Source organism: Sipha flava, unplaced genomic scaffold, assembly GCF_003268045.1.
Source record: "Sipha flava isolate LNK unplaced genomic scaffold, YSA_version1 2_pilon_pilon, whole genome shotgun sequence".
Classification (NCBI taxonomy): domain Eukaryota; kingdom Metazoa; phylum Arthropoda; class Insecta; order Hemiptera; family Aphididae; genus Sipha; species Sipha flava.
The window spans coordinates 4055842-4061841 of NW_020272972.1; the positions used below are offsets into that span (position 1 = coordinate 4055842).

Genomic DNA, 6000 nt, shown 5'->3' on the forward strand with positions numbered 1-6000 from the left:
ATAAAATATAATTTTAATAAAAACCTTAGAACACTAAATTTAATATTTAATTTACAATATACCTATAGCTAATTAAAAATTAGTAATTTGGTGTCTCAATTTGAGATACAATTTTTTTATCTTTAACATAAAATTATGTAGAATATATATATAATTATGTAATAATGTATGCATTGAACTTAATCCAATCAATCTTCGATTACTGAAATTAATTCGTAAAGCCTAGAATCTTCGATAGAATTGTGATTACGGTCCTTGAGCTCCTTTAGAATGTGAAAGGTGTACCTGTACAAATAATATTTTCTAGTATTGTACATCGTATAATGTACTCAAATAATATTACAAGACAATTGTGAAAGAAGATTTTTCCTTTTTGTTTCATTCATATATTTTCTGCATAATATAATATAGCTTCATTACATTATCGTAAATTGTATACAAGTTGATCAGTGGAATGTAGATTTCTATCAAGTTTCGGTTAGTGATTAGCAAATAATAATTAATTTAGAATAGTTAGAATGGTTCATTTAATATTTCTGTTAAAATATTAATCAAATATTGAAGATTATTTATCAATTAAATATAACTTAAACTATAAACTTAAAATTTATTTTCTATTTGAAACTAAATTATAGGCACTCACAAGTTAATAGAAAAATGTTTGATAATCATTTATATTTATATTGATATAAAAATGTAAAAAAATATGAAACAATAATAGCACTCAAAAATATTATTACCTACAAAAATATATATTATATTTGTTTGATCCTCAAGCTAATGGTCAATGCACCCCAAGGCGAATTGTGGAAGATAGGATATATTATGACCGAACGATAAACGATATCGTTGTCAAATTGGAGCATATCCAAAGATAAGTGTAGACAAGTTCCATTAAAATATTTTTGACACCGGTTATTATAACTATTATATTTTGGTCTTATTGTTGTGATTTCGATATCTTTCTTTTCGGCACTGTTTTGTTATTAAGAGTTTACATTGTTAGCGTAAGTTTTCAAAAATATGGTAAGATGTTTTGTTTTTTTGATTAATTTTTGACATAAGGCCTTGAACGAGTTATTTTATATTTGATTAAGTCAACATAATAAAAAAGAAAAGACAAATTCTCCATATGTATATTTTTATATGCTACGTTCAATGAAACTGCATATTTTTAATAATTAAACAAGTTGATTATAAAAGTAATACTAACTTGATTGAATACGTACAATTATTTTTACTTTAGTAAATTTGCTTACACAGTAAAAACTAAAATAGAGATCAAATTTAATAAGCGTAATGAAAGATTAAATTTAATTAATTTAAAAACCCTTTTTTGACTAAAAAATTGTGAATTTTTTTAATAGTGAAATAATATGGTAATTATGTTGACTAGTATGTAAAATTTAATATATTGAAAGCAATTTAACTTAACTAAAATTATTAAAAAAAAAAACATACACACATATATTATTTTTTCTTAATTTAAAAAACACACTACTTATATTTTATAAAAAACTCAACTAGTGCATGTTACCTCATTGTTAAACGAGTAACGAAGTAATTGCAAATTACTGATGTTAATGGTATCATAAGACCATTACGTACAAATTTCAAGTAATAATTTCAGTTGCTTCCTATTCTATACAAGCAAATTACCAACAATATTTGTTTTCTTCGATGGATGTACCTTTGAAATTATCCCATCGATAATCGCGCTCTTTTCTATCGTTTTCTTCTATGCAATTTGACATCGGTACTCAAGTTAACAGTGGATAAAAATATTATCAAAAAATTTATTACTTCAATATAATTATATAATCTTAGTACCCAACATTTACAATAATTTAAGTGGTATAAACAAATCTGAATATTTTTCAACACCTATGTGAGTTATTTGTTATAGCAAAACCAAACACATATAATTTCTATCATTATATATAATAGAAAAATGTTTGAAAAGTTATTGTTATTCGATGTAGATCACTTGAAAAAAATATTGTCAGGTCTATAGTCACAGAATCAGTTCCTGGTTTTATTGCTCTCGATTTATTCACGACGCATTTCTATCGTCTAAACAAGGTCGCAAACGGGCTTTGTATTATTATATTTAATTAAGCCACGAAGCCGCTAGGTACATGAATATAACAACTCGTCATATATATAATCTACTGCACCTGTATTTTTTCTACATACACCTAAGCGTTTGTACATCAGTATATGTATAAATTTTCTTGATCATATGTTTTATAAATGTGTAGCAATTAATAGTGTACCAATTTAGTGATATTCATTTAGGAGGAATTTAAGATAATATAAAATCCTAAAATAATTAGATTTATTTTATACAATCACAAATCATATGGTATAACTGGATATAAAAAATCTTGTCAAAACAAATCTTGTTCAAAAAAAAAAAAAAATATTTTTTTGGTTCTATACGATTCAGTCATGACGGAAAACCCAACCTTACGACTCGTTATAGACAATATATCACTTTATGATAAGTATATGAGTGTACGAGTACTGAGATATAATACACTAAATTATATACATGGTCATAAATAGTAAACATTACAAAACATTTACTTATTTTACAGTTCATCAATAAGTCAATTTATTGAAAAATCAAAATATACGACTGATAAATAATAGTTTTATTGCAAAGATTTTACATTTTACTGTAAAACATTTTATTAGATCCAATTTTTTGAATAATTTATGAACATTTCATAGTTATCAACTTCATTATGGGAATTGTAGATTGGTTAACTAATTTATAGTATATATTTTGGATAATTATTTTTAATTTAGGTATATTAAAAACAAAAACTCCCAGAAATAAACTAGTATACTTATGCTATTATAATAATTATATAATATAAATAATAATATACATAATGAGCTTATACGAAAAATATTTCAAATTTAAGCCAGACGAACCCAGTAATTTTTTATATTATAGCTTGTCGGATATCGTAAACACACTCGGTTTTGATATTGCTTTCGGAAGCCATAGATCAAACATTTTTCTTCGTGTTTACACGATTATAATGCATTGGTTGCTTCTTGGTCTTCTTTGACAGAAACGATATATAATAATCTAATGTCATTACACACTAATTAACTTAATGCCACTTAATTGTTATTATAGCATGGGTTGTTTGGAAATATAAACGTAGTATTATGATTCAATCGGTATCCATACACATCCTACGACAAAACCGCTCAACCCACCGAGAACCGGAGTCATACTAGTTCCACCAAATCTATACGGGTCAAGTTTTTTAACGACTTATGTACATCGGAACCCGTTTTTAAGTGTGCCCAATATGTCGCAACTATTAACGAGAAATATTGCTTTAATCTCCACAATTCTTACATTTAGGTAAATAAAAATTGATTAGTTTACGAACAAGACGTGTTATCCTCATTAAGATGGATATGGTTTTTGAACCTTTCGGATAATTGTATGGTATGGAAAGTGAAATTATCATTTGACGGTAACATAATTGCAAAATTAACATTTAGAGAAAGACGTTATGAGTGAAAGAATATATTACTAGATTTTAATCATATTTTTACCTGATGAGTCCTAGAGATTAAAACTACGACTATAGGTATACGTAATTACTTTGCAAAAAGCAGTATTAGGTAGTTTTTGTACATCAAAATGCTATACTTATTTATACTATATATACTATCATATCAAACACAAACTTGATTATTATAATATTGATGCCAAGCTCCACCGCGTGTTACCAATTGTTTACTCGACTGATTAGTTTTATGTTATTGTATTACGTTTTTATCGCGATGAACGAAAAATCAATATGTTTTAACTGGAAATAGCCATGGGCCGTTCAATAAATATATGCATATAAAAGTCTCCTTTCGTTGACTTTTGATTTCACTGTATAATTTATTTGAAGAATGTAAAAATGCAAAATTTAAATAAAATGAAACGAAAAAAAAATAATTAATACCACTAACCGGATTGTGAATATGGAAGTTCACAACTATTTTTTACTTAAAATTAATGATTTACACGATGGCATACAAAAAAAACTGGTTTTAAATAAAATGTTGCACCTTACTGTCAATAAATTATGACCCCTTTTCGAAACAAGTAACAAAATATTGCCGGTCGTATTTTAATCTCGGTGCATAACACTCGTTTAATTCCTGAATACGTCAAGTGTACGAGAGAGAAGACTAACGCGACGAGTATTGCTTTTTTGCCATGCTATTAGGTGTAGCATGGACAATTATACGTCGGCAAACATATAGATTTTTATTAAATCCTATTTAAAACAGGGGCCGGATTAAAATGCGACTCGAAGATAACAATAATTAATCGCTCGCAAAACTATACAAGATTATATAATGATGATAGAATGTGAAGAAAAAAATTACTAAAAACAAATCAACTAAACGATTACAAAGTGATATCGCGAACCCGATGAACATCCTAGTGAAATACACTCGAACATCACTCGAACGCCTACCAATACTAAACATAGGATTTTTTTCTATCTCGATACGTTAACCTAGCGTATTAATATTACTACTGCTTCCAATGACGTTGTCTACGGAACAGGAACAATAAAATGGATAATATTATATTTGAATAAAAAAACCATGATTTCACTGCACATAATGCTACCGACACGTAACCACGTACAAATGTACCGGATAGACGTGTACGTATATGTGCACACTAACAATTATAATACAAATGACCAAGAGGAGGTGCGGCGAAGAGGAACGCGAGAGTGAAAAGTAGACAACCCCAAAACCCGAACGGAATGTGTGTAACCCATTGTATTTCACCTGACTGACTGGCTGTAGGGTGAACTGGGCGGGCAGGTATCCGCTGCTCCGCTCTTCCCCCCCGGCCGAACCTGTTTTTTGTACGAGCACACACAAGGTGCGGTAGTATCATATTATTATTATTATTATTTTGTTGCGTTTCGTATCGTTCGAAACGTTACCTACACGATCACAACGTTGTTACACACGTAACGGTGAAAGAGAGGTGAAGAGGAATAAAGTCACTATCAGCGGCGCTATTCATGAATGATGACTACGAGGTGTACGAAAACCGTTTAAATCTGTACATGGGTCGAACATCGAAAGTTCCAGGATTATTCTGTAAAAATATCCTATAGGAGTATGTTGCGAGGGAAGGGAAAATGATTAAAAATTCGTCACAAAAACTCACCGGAAAATCACATAGGCAAATTCCTTGGGCGCGCAAGCTTTTCCTCGACGATGTGTCCGAACTGTAAACAACAAACCCGCAAGATATGTACCAGTTAACAGACACTACGTAATAACCGCGTTTGGTTGCGCATGGCTTTTGGTCTTGAGCAAACCGGTAAAAAGACGGTGAAAATTAAGAAAAAAAAAAAAGACAAAATAAAAAACTAATATCGTAAGCGTCGCGCACTGCGTACGTTTTAAGAGACGATAATGCCGTAACGATACACAACTTCATAGACGACGTTCGGACGATTAACGCAATTTTCTCTTGGACCGTTCAAGAGCGACTGTCAACGGACAACGACGTTAGCCATTGGTGCACTGACTCTGCAGTGGTTCCGACGAAGTCTCGCGCGGCCGGCGGCTTTTCACCGGACAACCAATTACCAACTGTGCAGCGATAGTACTGCCGCGCAGAGTGTACCAACTGCTATGCACGCGACCGCGGTAACAACGATCGCGACGGCCTCGTCGTCTTCACCCGCTGCCTGCACGCGTGCACGTTATCGTTGCGGTTCTTCGGGATTCTTACAGAACGAAATGCGACGTCAATTCATTATTATTATTGTAAACTTTTTTTTTTTTCATTTTTTTTTCATACGGTTTCGCGGACGAAATCCTTACCCGTCACGAATAGGTGAGTTTCACTACCTGCGGTGTTCGTCGTTTCGACGAACGAAAATTGCAAAGTTTAGAATTCTACAGGCACAACATACATGTTTATTGTATTCAAAT

General features: G+C 30.8%; 1 protein-coding gene across 1 annotated transcript in view; it reads right to left on the minus strand.

Moving 5' to 3' along the window:
* LOC112686007 overlaps window positions 1-5651 on the minus strand; it is a 29340-nt gene extending 23689 nt beyond the window's left edge. The window contains exon 1 of the mRNA XM_025558102.1: window positions 5225-5651. The gene's annotated coding sequence lies outside the window, so the exon portion shown is untranslated. The remainder of the gene's footprint in view (window positions 1-5224) is intronic.
* Between the last annotated feature and the right edge of the window lie 349 nt (window positions 5652-6000).